The sequence below is a fragment of the Canis aureus genome, chromosome 33, assembly GCF_053574225.1.
Source record: "Canis aureus isolate CA01 chromosome 33, VMU_Caureus_v.1.0, whole genome shotgun sequence".
Classification (NCBI taxonomy): Eukaryota; Metazoa; Chordata; class Mammalia; order Carnivora; family Canidae; genus Canis; species Canis aureus.
The window spans coordinates 521,426-544,154 of record NC_135643.1 but is presented as its reverse complement, the minus strand read 5'-3'; the positions used below and the strand labels follow the sequence as shown (position 1 = coordinate 544,154).

The 22,729-nt window shown below is 42.8% G+C and overlaps 1 long non-coding RNA gene across 1 annotated transcript in view; it reads left to right on the top strand.

Annotated features, from left to right (window-relative positions):
• The window catches only part of LOC144304076 (uncharacterized), a 47,031-nt gene that overhangs the window by 14,927 nt on the left and 9,375 nt on the right, over positions 1–22,729 (top strand). The window lies entirely within an intron of this gene.

Here is a 22,729-nt window from a genome sequence, read left to right as displayed (position 1 = left end):
TTCAGAGTTACTATCGAAAGATACGAGTTTAGTGTCATCATGATATCTATTCAGTCCTTGTTTTTGTGGAGTGTTCCACTGAACTTCTTCTTAAAGGTGAATTTTAAGAGTCCCCCTTAAAATTTCTTGCAGAGCTGGTTTGGAGTTCACATATTCTTTCAGTTCCTGCCTGTCTTGGAAGCTCTTTATCTCTCCTTCCATTCTGAATGAGAGCCTTGCTGGATAAAGTATTCTTGGTTGCATGTTCTTCTCATTTAGGACCCTGAATATATCCTGCCAGCCCTTTCTGGCCTGCCAGGTCTCTGTGGAGAGGTCTGCTGTTACCCTAATACTCCTCCCCATAAAAGTCAGGGATTTCTTGTCTCTTGCTGCTTTAAGGATCTTCTCTTTATCTTTGGAATTTGCAAGCTTAACTATTAAACGTCAAGGTGTTGAACGGTTTTTATTGATTTTAGGGGGGGATCTCTCTATTTCCTGGATCTGAATGCCTGTTTCCCTTTCCAGATTAGGAAAGTTTTCAGGTATGATTTGTTCAAATACATATCCTGGCCCTCTGGCCCTTTCGGCGCCCTCGGGAACCCCAATTAAACGTAGGTTTTTCTTCCTCAGGCTGTCGTTTATTTCCCTTAATATGTCTTCTTGGTCTTTTAATTGTTTGTCTTTTTTCCTCAGTTTCCCTCTTTGCCATCAACTTGTCTTCTATGTCACTCACTCGTTCTTCCACCTCGTTAACCCTCGTCGTTAGGACTTCTAGTTTGGATTGCATCTCATTCAATTGATTTTTAATTTCTGCCTGATTGGATCTAAATTCTGCAGTCATGAAGTCTCTTGAGTCCTTTATGCTTTTTTCTAGAGCCACCAGTAGCTGTATAATAGTGTTTCAGAATTAGCTTTCTGACATTGAATTGTAATCCAGATTTTGTAACTCTGTGGGAGAGAGGACTGTTTCTGATTCTTTTGAGGTGAGGTTTTCCTTCTAGTCATTTTGCTCAGTGCAACAAGTTGTATTGGGAAAAGGAGGAAAAGAGAAAAAGAGAAAAGGAAGAGAAAAAGAAGAAAAGAGAAGAAAAAGAAAGAAAAAGAAGGAAAGGGAAAAAAAGGGTAGGGGAAGCAAATAGAAATATAAAAGAAAAGAAAAGAAAAGAAAAAAGGAAAAAGAACCACAGGGGCGTATCTTCTGTTTCTGTATACTTCAAGTCCCTTGACTTCCCCTGCAACTTGTCCATCTATCTGGTCTTCTGGGGGAGGGGCCTGTTGTGTTGATTTTCAGGTGTTAGCACTTGGGGGAGCTGCTGTGCCCCTGCCTGGTGCAGGGCTCCGTGGGGGTTGTTCACCCCGTGAGGCCCCAGGAGGAACAACCCCAGTGGCGGCGCCAGCCCTGCAGCCCTGGAGTCAGCCCCCACAGTAGCTCTGGAGCTCTCCGTCTGCAGGGCCTGGAGGCTCCGGGGCGGGGCCGCTGATCTGCTCAGCTCGGGGCAGGAGTGTCCTTGCTGTCCTGGACCCTCCTGGCCTCTGCCTGTCCCGGGGGAGGCCGGATCCTGGGCTGTGTCCCGGCGCCCTGTGCTCCGGGGCCTGCGCTGGTGGGTTCGCGCTCCCGCCCCTCAGCCCCCTCCGTGGAGCCTCTTCCTCTTCCCGAGCCCTCCGAGCTGCTCCCGCCCCGCAGCCCCCTCCGTGGAGCCACCCCCGAGCCCCCCCGAGCTGCTCCCGCCCCGCAGCCCCTTCCGCGGAGCCGCCCCCGAGCCCCCCCGAGCTGCTCCCACCCCGCAGCCCCCTCTGCGGAGCCGCCCCGGAGCCCCCCGAGCTGCTCCGAGTCCCGCCGGGTCCCGCCGTGCGCGCTGCAGCCCTTAGGGAGCTCGGCGCCTCTCCCGGGGCGCAGGTGTCTGTTAGTGTCCCCGTGAGCCCGAGGGCATCCCCGCCCTCCTGGGTCCTGCTCCACCTCCCCACGAGCCCCTTTCCTCCCGGGAAGGTCGGTGCAGCTCCTGCTCCTCTGGGACGGGGCTCTCCTGTCCTGGGGACACTCGCCCCGGCCTCAGCCCGGCTCCTCGCGGGCCCCTCCCCCTTGGAGGCCTTTTGTTTCTTTATTTCTTTTTCCCCGTCTTCCTACCTTGATAGAAGAGCGAACTCTTCTCACTGTAGCGTTTCAGCTGGTCTCCCTTTAATTCTCAGGCCGAATTCATAGATTTTCAGTATAATTTGAAGGTTTTCTAGGTAGTTTGGTGGGGACAGGTGACTTGGGGACCCTGCTCTTCTGCCATCTTGCCCCTCCCTCGCCTAAAATCTTTTTAAAAATAAATAAATAAATAAATAAATAAATAAATAAATAAATAAATAAATAAGAACCTGATTCACATTTCTTTATATTTGGGCATGTTCCCCTCATTATAGTCTAAGACATTTTTTCTTTTTGGGGACAATGGCTCTTCATTCCCCCAGGGATGATAATTTGAAAAGATCTAGAAGGAGAATAATGGTATTTGCTCAGTCTTATAAATAAACACAACTGTATGTTTTATTGATTCTTTGCAGTTTTAAAAATATTTAGCAGAGGCTACTATAAAAACCTGTCTTCTGCTGATGATAAGAATTGGAATTTTAAAATTCCCTCATCACAGAATCAGCATGTAAGATTAAGAAAATCTAACACCAATTGGCAGCAAAGTCTCACTTGATTTAACTGAGGATTTTACACTGAAAATCAGAGAGTAATAATATCAGTACAGAATGAAGAAATGATGGTAGAAAAATAATAAATCAGGATTCAAATTATATATACTGAATGATCATAGCTAAGTTTAAAATACAAGCATAGGAAGTTGCTTAGGTGGCTCTGTTGGTTAAGCATCTTGATTTTGGCTCAGGTCATGATCTCAGGGTCATAAGATCAAGGCCCACATTGGGCTCCACACTCCGGGAGGCGTCTGCTTGAGAGTCTTCCTCTCCTTCTGTCCCTCTCCCTACTTGTATACAAACGCTTGCTCTAAGATAAAGAAAAATCTTTAAAATAAATAAATAAAATATAAGCATAGGAAGAAGCCTAGAAGGTCAGCCCAGGTGGCTCAGTGGTTTAGTGCCACCTCCAGCCCAGGGCCTGATCTTGGAGACCCAGGATCGAGTCCCACATCGGGCTCCCTGTGTGGAGCCTCCTTCTCCCTCTCTCTCTGTATCTCTCATAAATAAATAAAATCTTAAAAAAAAAAAAAAAAAAAAAAGGAAGAAGCCTAGAAGAAAATGTAGCAAAATATGAATTGAGAATGGTTGTATTTTTGGGGGAAGATCCTAGGTAATGTTTTCTTTCCACTGTCCCATAATTTCCACTAGATAACTTTTTTTTAACAAGCATACTTAAAAAAAATCACAAATAATAAGAAACTTAGGAAAAGATATTAAATAGAGATAGTTTTGGAAGAGAAACATCTGGAGCCCTGACAAAACTATTGATTTGCTTGGGAGAAGAAGCCCAGCAGGCCCCATATTGCAGCTGATGCCTGAGCCTAAATTTCATTTCATCCACTTTGGTAACCATCTCTCTTCTTCCTTTCCTTTATTTCTCTTTTCTTTTCCTCTTAATATGTAGTAGGTGATAAGATGCAGTATAAGAAAAAGACCATTTTATTTAATAGTAGAATGAACATACTTTAAAGCCAGACAGACTTTGATTTGAATCCTGACATCACCATTTATTCATTCAACAAACATTTGAGCAACTGTTATGTCATGCACTGTCTATGACACTGAGGATTCAACAATGATTAGGGGGCAGCTCCAGTGGCTCAGCGGTTTGGCGCCGCCTTCAGTCCAGGGCCTGATCAGGCTCAGTCAATTAAGCATCTGCCTTCATCTCGGGTCATGATCTCCAGGTCCAGAGAGCAAGCCCCCTGTAGGGCTGTACGCTCAGCGGGGAGTCTGTTTCCCTTCTTCTCCCTCTGCCCCTTCCCCTGCTCAAACATTCCCTCTCTCTCGAATAAATATATCTTTTAAAACAATTTTTTAAAACACTTTTTAGGGACCCCTGGGTGGCTCAGCAGGTTTAGCGCCGCCTTCGGCCCAGGGCGTGATCCTGGAGACCCAGGATAGAGTCCCACCTCGGGCTCCCTGCATGGATCCTGCTTCTCCCTCTGCCTGTGTCTCTGCCTCTCTCTCTCTCTGTGTCTCTCATGAATAAATAAAATCTTTTAAAAAATTAATTAATTAATTAAACACTTTTTTAATAAGAATAAACCTTCCAAAATTTAAACTAACAGAAGATCCTAGTGGAGATAATCAGCTGGACCATAATCCTCCATTCCCCACGGTGTATCTCCTCTAGTCCCTTACACATTGCTGCCACTGGCATGCTGGCCTGTTTCCCCTCCAAGGTTGGGGACCAGTGGGTGTGAGTATACAGCTGAGCCTAACTAAGCTGGGTTCTCCTTGCTAGAAGAGGTTACATACAGAGTGAGAGTGATGTCAATCTAGGTAAACTGGTTATTAGAAGAGTTAATTGATCCTCAGCTTGCAATTCACTGGGGGTCCTGAATTCCCAGCTATTGGACTATTGATACAGATGGGGCCCTTCCTACTCTCAAATCCAGTAATTATTTACCTGGCTTGGTGCTAGGCACTGGGAGAAGAATAAAATGCAAAATCCCTCCAGGAGGCCCTGGCTGGCTTAGTCAGTGGAGCATGGGGCTCTTGATGCTCTAGATGGTGATGAATTCAAGCCCCATATTGGGCATGGAGCCTTATAAAAATAAAAAAATACTTCCCTCCAGACAACACCCATTACCTCCAGCAAGGAGTAGCATTTCAGCATACCGCACGTTCCTAATTTAATTCTGTTGATGTCCATATTCAGTAATACAGAGTCCATTGTTACATATACATTTGCCTTTCTATAAAATAATCTCTATTTTAGATACACATTGACCAAAAAGCATCTATTAATAGTAACTAGCTAAAAAAAAACAATTAGCTAATTCAATTAGGATTATGTCTACATTTTTGTTCTCGAGATTTGTTCCCATTTCAGTATTTAATATTAAATAATAGTTACTTTCATTAAATCCAATTCTGCTCGAAACAAATGCCCCAAAGCTTGAAAAATACAAATTTATTTTAATTTTATAAAATTTATATTTGACAAGACCAATGAAAGTCCAATCCAACATTTTTTCTAAGTTTATTTGTTAAACCATAGGATTAGAATTAAGCTAACCTATGCTTTATTGAGGAAATGTGAATGGCATCATCATTCATCAATTTGATAATTGTCTTACATGTTATAAGTAGTTTTTTAAAGATATTATTTTTTTATTTGAGAGAGAGCAAGTGCTAGGGAGTAGGGAACAGAGAGAGAGAGAGAAGCAGACTCCCCGGTGAACACAGAGCCTATACAGGGCTGGATCCCAGTACCCCGGGATCATGACCTGACCTAAAGGCAGACACTTAGCCATCTGAGCCACCCAGCACCCCTATAGATACATTTTCTTAATGTTATATGTATTATCTCAGGTCCATTCCTTCACCCTAATCTGGTTATGAATGTATAATTTTATCTGGGGACCGAAGGGTCATACGTTGTATACGTTGTATACATTCCTGTTTTATGCTCTTCTCCCATTACCACTTATGTACTTGACTATTGTTTTTACATTTCCCTTTTGTGGTTAAGGTTATTAGCTTTTGGTTTCCATTGCTGTGTGTAATAGTCCTTCCCTCTTAATTTGCTACTTGTGATCTAATGTAAATCTTTAGTAGTGGCCAACTTTTATTGAGCACTTACTGTGTTCTAGGCACCATTCCTAAGATTTTGCATATTACCTAATATAATCCTCATAAGCACTCTGTGGGGCAGGCACTACTTTTATGCTTATTCTGTGACCATTTGGCCAAAGTCTTAAAAGTACCAAGAGCCAGAGCTTGGGATTCAAACCCAGTCTGGCTCCAGAGTTTATAATACTATAGAAAGATATACAATATACAATACTGCCTCAATATCCATGGACTAACTAGTTTCCAGTTCCTAAACGTTCCTACCTCCAGAAATCTGCCTGTGCTTATCCTCTCCTGGACCCTTCCTATCCACAAAATTGGCTCCTGCTTGTCCTTCCCGTTTTCAATTTAGAAGACACCCCTGCCTCTGAATCTGGTGCTCCCCTATGCCTGTCCCATAGATCTTACCCCCACAGTGGTGTCACACTGGCCTATTAGCCAATCCGCACACCCAGTGCACTTCAGGAGGACAAGAACCCTGTGTTGTCTGTTTCATGGGCCTACACACCGTTTACTGTTTGACCCTTCTAGACATTTAGTAAACAGTTGTTGAATGGAAGTTACGGAGGAATACAGGGCTAGCTGAGGACAAGGCGGGAGCCTGGGGCAGCACATGGACAAGTCCTTGAAACAGGGAGAGTGACATTCCTTCTACAGACTCAACTGCCTCTGCCTCGATGTTCATACTTTGCTAAGAGCAGAAGGCAATCCTAGCCCGACCCCCAGGAGCCTAGGAGTCTACTTTAACATATAAAAATTCCTTTAGAAATTTCCCTTTATCTCTAAACCCCCAAGAGATGTGTTGACAATCATACCTCAAGCACCGATACACATCTGAAGGGTCTCATGACTCAGGCTTTATTAGACCGTAGTAAGTGACCTTTCTCCAACAATAGCTGGCCCCTTCAAGGCCCTGGAAACCGTGCTTCCAGAATTCCTTAGAGAGTACGCTATCCCCAAGCCCCTCCCGCTCCCAGGTGCATAATCAGCCACCCCTCACCGGCCCGGGGCAGCAGCTCTTCCTGCCCACGGGTCCTGTCCTCGGGCTTTAATGAAACCACCATTTTGCACCAAAGACGTCTCAAGAATTCTTTCTTGGCTGTCGGCTCCGGACCTCATCCCACCAAACCTCACCTATATTCCAAAACTTCATCAGAAGGGTGGGGGGTGGAGGAAACCAGTGGAAGTTGCTTAGGAGACAAGTGCTGTGGATGGAGGGCTGAGAGGTGGAGCTGTGGGAGGCTGGCTGCCTCCTCATGCCTAATTGCTGTCAGAGCCTGGTCCTCTGGTCCACAAATTGCTTGAAACACTGAGAAACTGGCTTCTGCCAACTGAACCTTGCACCACCCTCAGGTTTGCTCATTAGTTTATATGTAAGAAGAAATATTAACTGTCAGGAGGAAGAGACTCCTTGCCAGCACTTTCTCACACTATAGGAAGTTATAGGGAACCCATATTACAATCAGAAAGTTACCTGTGGGAGCCTGCTTGCTTCTGCCTGCCTGCCTGCCTGCCTGCCTTCCACTTATGAAGTGCCTACTCTGTTGGAACAAAAGAATCTGAGTGACTTTAAGGACTGTCCTTCAACTGAGAAAATATGGGAGCCTCTTCTCCCTGCTATGGAAACCCCACTGTTCCCTGTGTAGTGGCCAAATGGCCTGTAGCTCTGGGTTACGACAGAATTGCCCCTGTGCTCCTTTCTTTTAATCCTTTCAGGATCCAACCACCCTTTTCACTGTCATCTAGATATAGTTACATATTCAGTCTGGTTATGGTCCAGCTTTACCTCATGGAATTACTTGGAAGTCTATTCCAGATCACTTCATTTATCTCTGCTCTATCTGAGGCCAATCTTATTTCCAAATTCCAGGGTAGGTGGGCACACAGGGACATCCAGGGCAGTAAGTACCTTGCTGCAGCTTCCATATGTAGTCCTACTTGTGAACCCATATGTAATGCTTCCTCTTATGGGAGTGCACATATGAAGAGTTACAATATATTTTTTTAAGATTTTATTTATTTATTCATGAGAGACGCAGAGAGAGAGAGAGAGGCAGAGAGGGAGAAGCAGGCTCCATGCAGGGAGCCCGACATGGGACTCGATCCCTGGTCTCCAGGATCACACCCTGGGCCGAGGGCGGCGCTAAACCGCTGAGCCACCGGGGGTGCCCAAGAGTTACAATATTTTACAAAGAAATACTGGAAATGCTAGATCATAAGGTTGTCGGGGAGAAAAAAAAAACTTTTCTTCTACTCTCTTAGGTCCAGTTTTTGGGAGTCTTTGATTAAACTGACAAAAAGACAGATTAGCAAGAAAAAAGACAAATTAATCACGTTTGTATTAATTTATATGCAAGACTTCATTGAAAAGGTGTTTTAAAGGGACAGTTAGAATTTGGGGCTGTACCATACCATCCTTTTTTTTTTTTTTTTTTTTTTTAAGATTTTATTTATTCATGAGAGACAGAGGCAGAGACACTGGCAGAGGGAGAAGCAGGCCACCCACAGGGAGCCCGATGTGGGACTGGATCCCAGGACCCCGGGGTCACGCCCTGAGTCAAAGGCAGACTCAACCACTGAGACATCCAGGTGTCCCTGTACTCTACCATCTTAATAGGGGAAGAGAATGGGAGGAAGGGCACTTACTAGAAAACAAAAGATTTCTTAATAAGGGAAGGGGAGGAGGTGAAAGGACATTTATGGGAAAACATGAGTTTTTGAAAAGATTCATGGGCCCCTAGGAGTGTAGGTGGAAGATAGGGTTGGTTTGTTACACGTCTTATCTAGGTGTGGAGGCTTCTTAATGTCCCTGATGATAAGAATCAATCTAACCTCATTGTTCTGTGGCAGTTTGGATTCTGAGTTCTTTTAGGAGGCTCTGCTTTTAGACAAATAAGGGATATCAAAAAGTCAGATGCCTTCTGCTCAAAATAATTTTTATGCCACCCTAGCATATTCTGGACCCCCCCTTTGTGGTCTTTTTTTTTTTTTCCTCTGGAGTATTCTAGTGGGTGGAAGATAATTGGATAAAATTGTTATCCAAAATTATATCAGTATTTGTATTTGAGCCCAGAAACTTTTTAACAAGTGGCTAGAATGTTCAACAAATATAAACAAACACAATGACTAGGATATGATTTACTGGATCCAGATGACACTTGTTCCATATTTAGAATATTGCTTACTCAACAAGATTCCTTTTAGCAAATTAATGGGCATACGAAAAATATTTTATTTAAACCAAATGGTTTAAAATTAGGAGTCCAATTGTATTTAATCTTTCCCCCTTTTTTAAGTGTGTCACCAATAAATTCTAATAGTATATTTTCAGCATGGAGCCCAGGTGTCCCAGCATGCTTTTTTGTAACAATGAAAAGAAATAGTCTTGAGGTTCCTGGCTGGCACAGTCTGTAGAATATCGTAACCCTTGATCTCAGGGTCATAAGTTCGAGCCCCACGAACGATTGGGTGTGGCGATTATTTAAAAAAAAAAAAAAAAGAATCTCATTCAAAAAATATTTATTGGGCAGCCCGGGTGGCTCAGTGGTTTAGCGCCACCTTGAGTCCAGGTTGTGATCCTGGAGACCGAGGATCGAGTCCCCTGTCAGGCTTCCTGCATGAAGCCTGCTTCTCCCTCTGCCTGTGTCTCTGCCTCTCTCTCTGTGTCTCTCATGAATAAATAAATAAAATCTTAAAAAAAAAAAAAACTTATTGTACCAACACTTTTTATTAGCTGGGAGTTTTATTTTAGGCCTGATTTTGTGAGATGCCAGAAGAGGACAAGAAAACTAAATACAGGATTAAAAAGTCCAAGTCTTGGGATGCTTGGGTGGCTCAGCGGCTGCCTTCGCCTCAGGGCACGATCCTGGGTTTGGGGATCAAGTCCCACATTGGGCTCCCTGCAGGGAGCCTGCTTCTCCCTCTGCCTGTGTCTCTGCCTCTCTCTATGTGTCTCTCATGAGTAAATAAGTAAAATCTTAAAAAAAAAAAAAGACCGAGTCCTTGGTATCCTAAATGAGGAGAATTGAAGGAAAACTGGCAAAGTAGACATCAAAAGAGAAAGAGACAAACCAGGGGTGTAGACCAAGCAGCCCTAATTCCATAGAGTTGGTAATTTGTGGCTGAAGATGGATTTAGATCTATCAAAGAGACATATGGAACACCTATAAAACAACATAGCAAAACTCATCTTTGTAAGAAATAAGACAGAGGAATAAGTTTCCTTGGTATCTTTTGGATTGACAGAATAACCTCATCTCATTGGAACCTAAAAATGGAAAGAGTAATGAGACTTTCTGGAATTGTGGGGCCAGGTTAGAGAACTTTGACCTGACTGGAAATGGCTAAATTAGACAATACAGGATTCGAGGAGATAAGCCAAGGTAAAAGTAACATGCTCTGAGTAGTTATTTATTATTTATATACTATATGCTTTTCATACATTATCTCATTTAATTCTTACAACAATGCAATGAAGTACTAGTATTATGTCAACTTTATAGAGGAGACAAATTAACTATTCTTTTATTGAACATTTATCTCCTGTTTTTTTCTATGCTGAACTATTTCCCATTCTTAAGTATATCTGTTTTTTTGTTTTTATTTAGGTTGATTTCTCTGCTTATTTTTTTTATTATTATTTATTTATTCTTGAGAGACACAGAGAGGCAGAGACACAAGCAGCGGAGAAGCAGGCTCCATGCAGGGAGCCCAACATGGGACTCGATCCCAGGTCTCCAGGATCAGGCCCTGGGCTGAAGGCGGCGCTAAACCGCTGAGCCACCCGGGCTGCCCATCTGCTTATTTTAATAACTAATGCAAAAGTGGTTTTTTTTGTATTTTCTATGATTATAACTATAAGAAAAACCACATGAAAACTTGGAAAGAAAGAAAAACGCTGGGGCAGTCCGGGTGCCTCAGTAGTTGAGCATCTGCCTTCAGCTCAGGGTGTGATCCTGGGGTCCGGAATTGAGTCGCGCATTGGGTTCCCTGTGAGGAGCCTGCTTCTCCCTCTGCCTGTGTCTCTGCCTCTCTCTCTCTCTGTGTCTCATGAATAAATAAATCTTAAAAAAAACAAAAAGGATAGAAGATGAAATAGAGATAGCAAGTATAGACAACTCTTGAGGTTTTTTTTTTACAACTCTTGAGTTTTACTCAGGGGAAAAGCAGAGAAATGGGGATGTAGCTAGAGGGGAACATGGTAGGCCAAGTTTGTTACTGTTTTTCATCTGGGCTATTTTAAAGCATGTTTGTATGCTGATGGGAATGATTCAGTGGAGAGGGAAAAACTGGTGAGGACAGCCAACTGCAGGAGTGATGTTGAGAAGGTGAGAGGGATGATTGGCCTTTGATAGGAGCACAGCATTTGGAAAGAAAGGGAAAGATGGAGGAGTGGTGGGTGCAGATACAGGTCCAAGTAGAGGCAGGAGAATAGGAAAGTGCCCTGGTTACTCCACTGTGTTGTGGGCCCATGATTATGTCCTTCGCTCCACCAAACTGCATAGACCACAGGATTGCATTGGGAGGTAAGTGGGGAATAGTTGTCTTGCAAACTCAGGGAGAGCAGAAAAGCTTTGACATAGTTACCTAGGAGAATAAGTTGACAGGAAATATTGCGTAATTGCAGTGGTGCTGGAGGTAGGGCCACTGGACGTCAGTAAGCAGGAATTTGAAGTGAGATCAGAAGGCTGTATTGTGTGTTTTCCTCCAGGGACAGTAACTGGGCTAAAGACAAGGTGTCAGCAGGGCTGCTTCCTCTGGAAGCTCTAGAGGAGAATAGGTTTCCTTGCCTTTGCCAGTTTCTAGAGGCCACCTGCACTTCCCGGCTCATAGTCCCTCCTACATCTTCACAGCTTGCAACTTAGCGTCATTGAATCTCCACCGATTTCTGCTTCTTTCCCCAGGTCACCTTCTCTCTAAAGTTGATCCTCTTGCCTCCTTTTGCCTCCCTTTCGCCTCCCTCTCACGAGGACCCATGTGATTGCTGTGGGCCTATCAGGATAATCCAGGATAATCTCCCCACCCCAGAATCGGTCATCAACATCTGCAAAGTCCCTTTTTGCAATGTAAAGTGACATTCACAGGTCTGCTGATTAGGACGTGGACATCCTTGGGAGGACCATTATTCTCTCTCCCACAATTAGTGAAGTTGAATATGTTTTCATATGGTTATTAGCTTTTTGTATTTCTTCTTTTGTGAATTACCCATTCCTGAGATTTTTTTTTCTATTAGCTATTAGTCTTTCTAATTCATTTGTAAGAACTGTTTATCACTTGGGGTATATACCTTTATGGTATAGCATTTTGCGTATTTTCCCCTGGTTTATTGCTCACCTTTCTATTTTGTTTGCAAGATATTATTTAATTTACAAAAGTACAGTACCTTTTTAAAACGTTATATTGTGGAAAATGTCAAATTAAAGTGGAGAGCATACTGTATTAAATCTCTGCTTATTCATTGCCAAGTTTAAATAATTATTGACTCAAGGCTGGTCTTTGTTTTATCTGTATATATCCTTACCCACATCCCCTAAATTATTCATCATTTTGAAGCAAATCCGAGACATCATATTTCATCCATAAATATTTCAGCAAAATACATATATTTCATGATTTAAATGTTCTTAAACTATTTTCTCTAAGGTTTTTGGTGTCATGTATAAGAAAGTCCCAATTCACCTATTTATTTATTTATTTTTTTTTTTTAATTTTTTATTTATTTATGATAGTCACAGAGAGAGAGAGAGAGAGAGAGGCAGAGACACAGGCAGAGGGAGAAGCAGGCTCCATGCACCGGGAGCCCGATGTGGGATTCGATCCCGGGTCTCCAGGATCGCGCCCTGGGCCAAAGGCAGGCGCTAAACCGCTGCGCCACCCAGGGATCCCCCCAATTCACCTATTTAAAGGAGATGCAAAATCAAGTCTGAATATACATTTTTGTACTTTTTAAGGAATTTATATTTCCTTTAAATTGTTTTTTATTAGCAATGACCGTTTTCTGACTGCTTAAAAACAAGTGTATTTAAACACCTACCCTGCGGAAAATGCTGTGAATTTAATTTTGTTACCTTTGCGTGCATGCGAACATGGAACTGTATAAAAGGATTATAATTATAAAATTAGCCGGCTGCCCACTGGTGTCTGCACTCCTGATTTAGTCTTCTTTCCGTGACGACACTGATGATTGGGAACAACTGCTAGAAGGTTGGCAATTGTCTGTTGTTCCTGCATCATTCATGGGTTGAAATGTTCTTGGTTTCGTTTTTTGCCAAGGCCACTGCACACTGCATGGAAGTAAAACAAATATGCAAAACAAAGGAAGGAATATATCCCCTCCCTCATAGTCAGTTCACTGCTCAGTGATCTCTCCAAAGTCCCAGAAGGGTGAGCCCCATGGTCCTCCATTTAACATGGCCCAGACTGTGCAGGACTGTTGGCAAGCACAGATGGAATTGGCGGGCTGTTGGCTTCCATTTTGAAAAAGAAGAAATATAACAAGTACAGGACTAAGGAAGCATAGATGATCTAGGTGATTTCTTATTTCTTTCCAGACATAAAAGAGGGGTGGCGCAGCAGGAGTTTCGTGTGCACTTGTCATAGCCTAGCAACTCCACAGCCAAAACAAACACAACTCAAACTTTACTGCTGTAATTGCCAACGGATTGGTTGGCACCCACTGATTTCCTATTCTTAACCCATTGCCAACCGGTTCTCACCCCTTCGCATGAAAACTCTTCTTTTGTAGGTCACCAATCAGATCCTGGACATTATTTCAGTGTCTCTCATGTGTGTCCTTTCTTCGGTAGATGGCTTACCCTCATTTAAGCTCCTTGCTCTCTTAGCTTGTGATGTTGAATGATTGTGTTCTCTTCAGGGTTTTCTGTGTGAATCTTTGAATTATGGTGGTTGTTTCCTATCCCTCTGTCCCTTCAGTGTGGATGCTTTGAGGGTGATGGGCTTCTGTCTCAGCACTGACTTCTCAGCATTGCCCCCAAATCTCAATTTCCAGCCTTCTCTGCTGAGCTCCCAACGCATGCTTTCTGGCTAATTTCTGGGGATGTCTGAGATTTCTTAGCCCTGCTCCTAACTTGAACTATAGCAGTGGCACACCAGTACCCATGCCCTCCAGGCTCAGACCTGCCCAGTTTAGGAGACACCAACCATGGCAGGAACGGAAGGATCACAGTATGACAAATTTAGAACGAAGCCTGATTGGCCCCTGTGAGGAGCTGCCGTCACACAGCCTTCTCTCCTGAGGACCTGAATGATGCTTGTCTTGCCTTCCCAAGAATGTTGTGCTCTCTGTAGGTGTGAGGCCTGTTTTGCTGAGGCCCTGAAGTATTGATTATTTTGACCAGGTCCCTTTCCAGGCAATCATATCCTGTTTTGTTTTATTTTTTCCCAGTCCTACTAGTCTAGTCTGTGTCCCCCACCTTCACTCACACGTTATTCTGGGCACTGGGCCTTGAGTCATACGGCCATTCTGTTCTCCTGGACATTCACTAGGTCTTGACCATTACCCTTTCTTCTGTGTCCTCCTGCCCTAATTTCCTTCATGCCTTTATTGCTTCATGCTCAAAACTACTGAAAATCCCCCGACTGTTGTTTCTGGATGTGTTGCTTCCCACATCAGCAACTTCTGCCTTCTAGTGCCATCAAATCCTTCCTGGAACTTGATGAGAACTTACCTCAGAAGTAGATTTTTTAAATCATTAATTATATTAGCATTCTTTTCATTATATATTTTCAACTGTGTAACATATGTAAGGTTGGAGGGCCTAACTTTACTAGTGTCCCATAGAGTCAGGAGGCAAGCACTCTTTTGACATATGTACTAGCTAATGTTGGACATAAAGTAATTTCAAACACTCACCTTGATCATGTTGTTGCATGGGAAAATACTTCCACGTGACTTTCACTGCATGTCATGTCCACACTTAAATGGGTTTGCTATTTGAGGTCTTCCATAATTACTCTCTTTACTATTATTATTTTTTCTTCCTTCCCCCCCTCCAGATTTAAGTGATATATATAGCATTGAGATGTAAGTGATATATATAGCATTGTGTAAGTTTAAGGTATACAGTATGAGGATTTGGTATAACTCTTTGGTATTAATAGGGGGACTCTCGGGGATTCCTGGGTGGCTCAGCGGTTTCGTGCCTGCCTTTGGCCCGGGGTGCAATCCTGGAGTCCCGGGATTGAGTCCCACGTCGGGCTCCCAGCATGGAGCCTGCTTCTCCCTCTGCCTGTGTCTCTGCCTCTCTCTCTCTCTATGTCTATCATAAATAAATAAAAATAAATCTTTAAAAAAAATAGGGGACTCTCTTTCCTTCTTTTCTTCCTCTTCTTTCTCTCTCTCTCTCTCCCATTCGAACTGATTCATTAAATATTTTTATTTATTTATGATAGTCACAGAGAGAGAGAGAGACAGGCAGAGACACAGGCAGAGGGAGAAGCAGGCTCCATGCACCGGGAGCCCGATGTGGGATTTGATCCCGAGTCTCCAGGATCGCGCCCTGGGCCAAAGGCAGGCGCCAAACCGCTGTGCCACCCAGGGATCCCTGAACTGATTCATTAACTAAATAATTATGGAACACCTAGAGAGGCAGGCCAGTAAATGAAGAGGTGAAACAGGTGGTGGTAACTACCCCAAGACTGGAGAGAGAATACCCCACACTAAGGGAGTAGCAGCTACTGTTCTTCCCACTGTTCACATGTGGAATGTGTGTCCATTGCTGTCAAATCATCAGATTTTTCAAGAGGAGCTGAATGTCTGGATTTTTTTTTAAAGATTTATTTATTTATTTATTTATTTATTTATTTATTTATTTGAGAGAGAGAGAGGCAGAGACACAGGAGGAGGGAGAAGCAGGCTCCATGCCGGGAGCTTGATGTGGGACTCGATCCCAGGACTCGAGGATCACTCCCTGTGCCAAAGGCAGGCGCCAAACCGCTGAGCTACCCCGGGATGCCCTGAATGTCTGGATTTTGATGCGAAATCTCCCACTTTGAAATGAGTCATCAATTCAAAAACCTTTTAAACAGTGTGAGGGGGATCCCCGGGTGGCGCAGCGGTTTGGCGCCTGCCTTTGGCCCAGGGCGTGATCCTGGAGACCCCGGATCGAATCCCACGTCAGGCTCCCGGTGCATGGAGCCTGCTTCTCCCTCTGCCTATGTCTCTGCCTCTCTCTCTCTCTCTATGTGACTATCATAAATAAATAAAATTAAAAAAAAAAAAATTTAAACAGTGTGAGGGTTGGGATCCTTGGGTGGCTCAGCAGTTTAGTGCTTGTCTTCGGCCCAGGGTGTGATCCTGGAGTTCCAGGATCGAGTCCCACATCAGGCTCCCTGCCTAGAGCCTGCTGCTCCCTCTGCCTGTGTCTTTGCTTCTCTCTCTCTCTCTCTCTCTCTCTCATAAATAAAATCTTAACAAACAAACAAACAAACAAAAAACACTGTGAGGGCTAACCAGAACACCAGAACAACAATGAGATGGATCTGGCCTGCAGGCTCCCAGTTTGCAATCTCTGGTCTCCAGAAGCCCCTCGGAGTCCCCCCATGTTCCCTGATGCTTTATGCTTTCATTGCCCTTCTTTTTGTTCTTCATATCCCATTATCTGGACTGTCCAACCCCATTCTCTCCATTGATCCAAATCCTAATTCTTACCTGATCTTTTTTTTTTTTTAAGCTTTATTTATTTATTTGAGAGAGAAAGAGAAAGAGAGCACGAGCTGGAGGGGGAGACAGAGAAGGAAAGAATCTGAAGCTGACTTTGTGCTAAGCCCAGAGCCTGGCACAGGGCTCAATTTCTTGACCCTGAGATCAGGACCTGAGCTGAAACCAAGAGTTGGCACTTAACCAACTGTGCCACCCAGGCACCCCAACTCTTACCTGATCTTTAAGATCAATCTCAAAGATTGCTATGTGGCATGCTAGGCTTTTCAGCAGCAATAAAAACAGAGCAAGTAGGGGAAGCCAAAATCAGAAATGAGTTGACAGGTGGTCTAGATACCAAATCCTGGGAGGTCAGCCAAGGCAAAGGATCAGCAAACAGCCAAAGGACAAGAGGTTCAGTAACTTCGGTTAAGAAGCCTAAGCAAGTCCTAGGCATAGGACACAGAACATCAGAATGGAACTTGGTAATAGCTACAAGACAGCTGCTTAAAAGAAAAAAAAAAAAAAAAGAAAAAAAAAAGAATTCTCTAGGTTTTTTCTTTCTTTGTTCCCGTTTTTTTTTTTTTTTTTTTTTAATTGTTTTGTACTAGAATTCTCCAGTTTTTAAAGGGAAAGAAAAAAGGAAGGGCAGGGGCCCCTGGCTGGCTCAGTTGGTAGAACACGGGATGCTTGATCTTGGAGTCAGTGAGTTTCCAGCCCCACTTTGGGCATAGAGTTTTTAAAAGAAGGGAAAGGCAACTAACATTTTCTTTTAAGTAAGCATGGAATAAAGGGCAGTGGCTTACAACAACTGTCCCAGGCAGAAGTAAGGGCAAAAGCCAAGGTGATGGGACATGCACTGGTTTGCTCTAACAACAACCTCAACTTCAAAGCAGGGCATGACATCTCAGAAGGGTGGGGTGGGGAGTAAATGGCATTTCACAAAGAATTTTCTTTAAGTTTTCTCACTGTATATAAATCCTAGAAAAAGTAGTTTGTGCAAATACTTTCATCACAGAATGCTTATTTCTGTGATAAGCAAAGACAACAAGATGTACATCTTGGAAAAGCTTGGACTTAATTTCCATGAACAAACTCTACATTTCCTCTCTATTTTTCTCTGCCAACTGAAAAAATGTACAGTTTTTACACGTTTAAAAGCAGTACACCTCCCCCCATCCTCTTTGGACCTGTCAGAGGTCTTATGACCTTTCCTGTAAAGTGTGGATCTTAAGGGAATCACAGAGGAAGCTGGAATGCTAAAGCCCTAGAAACCTCCAGAAGTAGTTGGTTTCTGCCTGTTTGCTTGGGGATATGTTTTTCAAACAATTCATTTTCAGAGATTTCTGATCTAAGAACTAAACATCATTGCTAATTTTATGGGCACAAGGGAGTAGAGCTAGTGAAAGAAGCACATTTATTGGTTACTATGTTTCTCGTGTGTATTTTAAATGTCAGAGCCTCTGTTATCAATGCTTCTGATCTGGTTGGCCTCAAACCTGGATAGTGACCTGTTACCCTCCTTACTCTGTGAGGCTTATTTTGGGGAAGAGAGCACAGCAGGATACCTGCACCTTCCACCCTCTCAGAGCTTCCCTGAGGTACCTGAACATTCAAATACATTAGGGAAGGCCTTATTCACAAAGATCTTCCTTATGCTTTATTGTGAAGGGCAAATCTTATTGGTCCATAAAAAGAAATTATAGAGAATAAATTTCTGTGCAAAGTACTTTGCCATGTTTCTCAAGCATTCTACTAGTTTGAGTGTGCAGGGAGAGAAGACATTGCCAAGGAAACTAGGCACTTTCTAACACTTGCAGGTATAAAAGCAGTACTTCATCATTAGCTATATGTTTGGTCTTAGACATTCATAAGTGAAGAGAGGGGTTGGTCTACACTACTGGATATTAGATGTGAAAGAGAAAAAAAGTTTAAAGAGGTGGAAAAGGGACACCGGGGTGGCTCAGTGGTTGAGCATCTGCCTTTGGCTCAGGGCATGATCCTGGGATCCGGGATCGAGTCCCACATCAGGCTCCCTGCATGGGGCCTGCTTCTCCCTCTGCCTGTGTCTCTGCCTCTCTTTCTGTGTCTCTCATGAATAAATAAATAAAATCTTAAAAAAAAAAAAGAGGAAAAATCATAAGATTTTTCCCAAAATATTTTCCCAAAATAAAAAGATCCCAGGGGGAAAAAAAAAATCCCCAAAAGAAAGACACAGGTAAGAAATTCAGTCTCTTAGGTTTGTTAAATGTTATAAACATTTAAATTTATTCAAGTTCAGAGGGTGCCTGACTGGATCAGTCAGTAGAGCTACGTGACTCTTGATCTTGAGATTGTGAGTTCAAGCCCCACGTTGGATACAGAGATTACTTACAAATAAAATCCTTAAAAAAACATACATTTATTTAGTTTCAATTTAATGAGTTGGCCAACTAGCTCTGCAAGACCAAGATGCTATCATTTGCTTTCAACAATATCAGTCTTCTGAATTAAAATTCCCAAACAAATCCTTTAGGTATGGATTATTTTCATGCTGACCAAATCATGTGAAAAATATTTTGGAATCTCAATGAACCTTTCTAAGTAATTTGTTCTTTTTTTTTTTTTTTTAAGATTTTATTTATTTATTCATGAGAGAGAGAGAGAGGCAGAAACACAGACACAGGCAGAGGGAGAAGCAGGCTCCATGCAGGGAGCCTGACGTGGCACTTGATCCGGGGTCTCCAGGATCATGCCCTGGGCTGAAGGCGGTGCTAAACCACTGAGCCACCGGGGCTGCCCAGTAATTTGTTCTGAATGAAAGTAGATGAGTTTAACATCAGAAGATCGTCAGGGGCAATGATATGGGTGAAACTTACAAACATAATGTTGAGTATAAAGGCAGACACAGAAAGGGATATACTCTATAATTCTATTGGTACAAAGTTTTTTAAGAAGGCAAAACTAATCTATGTTTGTGGAAGTCAGAAGAGTGGTTATCCCTGAAGGAGGGAGGTACACAGGAAGCTTGAGAGATGCTGAAAAAATTTGGCTTCTTAAACCCAGGTGCTGGCTACATATGACTCCAGTTTGCAGAATTTTACTGAGCTATATCCTTAAGGTTTATGCTTTTTTTCCCCTCTACATAAGTAAAAAATAAATTTAAAAAAAAAAAAAGATTATCATAGGTCCAGAAACAGGGACCAGAACAGGGAAATCGATAGAGAAGGAAAGCAGACTAGTGGTGGATTAGGACTGATAGTTGATGGCTAAAGGTGACAGAGTTTCTTTTTGAGGTGATGAAAACTTTCTAAAAATGACTAAAGATGGTAGCACAACTCTGTGTATATGGTAAAAACCACTGAATTGTATACTTAAAAAAAAAAACAAAACAAAACCAGTATTTGGAGAACTATTGTTACTTTTTAAAAGATTTTATTTTTAAGTCATCTCTATACCCAACATGGGCCTTGAACTCACAACCCCTGAGATGTAGAGTCCCATGCACCAACTGAGCTAACCAGGTGCCCCAAAGAACTAGTAGTTATATTCTTCATTGCTTAGTTCCCCTGGCTGGTCCCTATGGATTCGCTACACACCCAGAATGGGTGTGGAATGAATACAGATACATATTTCCACTTGAAGAAAGGAGCTAATTCACTACCTGAGTTCCAAGGGCCTCTGACATCTACCTGGCTATTATTCACAGCTTCCCTTCTCTCAGAGCAATGCTCAGCAGCAGTCAATATTATGGGAAGGACTCTGTGGTTCTCAATCTTTTTTTTTTTTATTTTTTTTATTTTTATTTTTTTTATGATAGTCACACACACAGAGAGAGAGAGAGGCAGAGACATAGGCAGAGGGAGAAGCAGGCTCCATGCACCGGGAGCCCGACGTGGGATTCGATCCCGGGTCTCCAGGATCGCGCCCTGGGCCAAAGGCAGGCGCTAAACCGCTGCGCCACCCAGGGATCCCCTCAATCTTTCTGCATACCAATATCACCTGGGGAACTTTGAATACCAATGATGCCTGAGTCCCATACCTCGAGATTCTATTTCAATGATGCCCCCTAGGCATCTGAATTATTATTTTTTAATTAAATAATTTTTTATTTTTTTATTTTTTTAATTTATTTTATTTTTTTAAATCTGAATTATTTTTAAAGCTAGGAGGGACCAAAATCTGGACATGCTGATACATTGCCTAAACATATAGCCATGCATGCACATGCACACACACACCATGCTCACTCTCCCAGGTGCTTCTTTTTCTTTAAATATTTTATTCATTTATTCATGAGCGACACAGAGAGAGAGAGAGGCAGAGACACAGGCAGAGGGAGAAGCAGGCTCCCCATAAGGAACCCGATGCGGGACTCAATCCCAAATCCTGGGATCACGCCCTGAGCTGAAAGCAGATGCCCAACCACTGAACCACCCAGGCATCCCTCCCAGGTGCTTCTAATATACATTCAATAATGAGAACCACTGGTATAGCAGTTGCCAAAGGAACTGAAAATCTAATTTCTTACTCTGCCATTTATTAGCTATATGACGTGAATAAACTGTTCGATCTCTCTGAACCTCAGGTATGGCTTTAAGAGACACCTACATAGCATATAGTAGGTTTTCATGGCTCCTTCTTGCTTCACCTTCCAGTCTCTGCTTAGGTGTCATCTCCTGCCCAAACTTAAACCGCTGGTGTGATTAATTATCCCTTCTCTCTGTTCTTACAGCGCCTGTGCAGATCCCTGTCTTAAACCTTATTCTGTGACAGTGACATTAAAATCTTTGTCTGCATCTCTTCCATCAGTGTATACACTACTTGGAAGCAAGTTATTAATAAAAGTGATTATATGACCCTTCTTTTAGTTTTCTTTCAGAAATCATAACATTAGCTCATTTCCAAACTTTAGTTAAATAATCCTTCACAGAAAACACATGCAGCTTTGTGAAATGCACATTATCCTTATTTTGTCTACTATTAATTAAAAAAATTTTTTAAAGATTTTATTTATTTATCCATGAGAGACAGAGAGAGAGAGAGAGAGAGGCAGAGACACAGGCAGAGGGAGAAGCAGGCTCCATGCAGGGAGCCTGACGTCGTGGGACTCGATCCCGGGTCTCCAGCATCACACCCTGGACTGAAGGCGGCGCCAAACCGCTGAGCCACTGAGGTTGGCCTAAAAATTTTTTTAATTTAAATTTTTTATTTTATTTTTTTAAAGACTTTAATTAATTTGAGAGAGAGGGAGAGAGCATCTCAGGCAGACTCCATGCTCAGCAGAGTTGGCTTGGGATGCTCTCTCCTTCTTTGTCATTGCCCCTCCCCCAGCTCAAGCACAGTTGCACTCTCTCTCAATAAATGCATACATACATACAATCTTTTTTTTTTTTTAAAGATTTATTTATTTATTCATGAGAGACACAGAGAGAGAGAGAGAGAGGCAGAGACACAGGCAGAGGGAGAAGCAGGCTCCATGCAGGGAGCCCGATGTGGGACTTGGTTCCGGGTCTCCAGGATCACACCCTGGGCTGAAAGTGGCGCTAAACCGCTGAGCCACCCGGGCTGCCCAAATACAATCTTTTTTTAAAAAGAAAACAAAATATCATTCTTTATACTATAAAGCCTTCCTCTTTTTTTTTTTTTTAAGTAAACTCTACCCCCAATGTGAGGCTTGAACTCCCCACCTATTTTTTTCTTTTTTTAAACATTTTATTTATTTTTCCATGAGAGACACACAGAGAGAGGCAGAGACAAGGCAGAGGGAGAAACAGGCTCCATGCAGGGAGCCCAATGTGGTCCAATCCCAGGACCTGGGTTCATGCATGCCCTGGGCGAAAGGCAGACGCTAAACCACTGAGCCACCTGGGCTGCCCAAAAGGTTTTTTTTCTTTTTTTTTTAAGATTTTATTTATTTATTCATGAGAGAGACAGAGAGAGAGAGAGAGAGAGAGAGGCAGAAACACAGGCAGAGGGAGAAGCAGGCTCCATACAGAGAACCCGACGTGGGACTTGATCCCTGGTCTCCAGGATCAGGCCCTGGGCTGAAGGCGGTGCTAAACCGCTCAGGCACCCAGGCTGCCCCCCTTAATGATTTTTATTTTTTTTCTTAATGATTTTTAAATAACATTTTCTTTTCTCTTCCTTACTATAGTGTAAGAATATAGTATAAAATTCATATAACATACAACATACGTGTTAGTCTACTGCTGATGTTACTGGTAAAGCTTCTAGTCAATAGCTATTTGTAGGTTTCAGGGAGTCAAAAGTTATATGCAGATTTTTTACTGCACACAGATCAATACCCCAAATCCCTACATTGTTCAACCGTACACACAT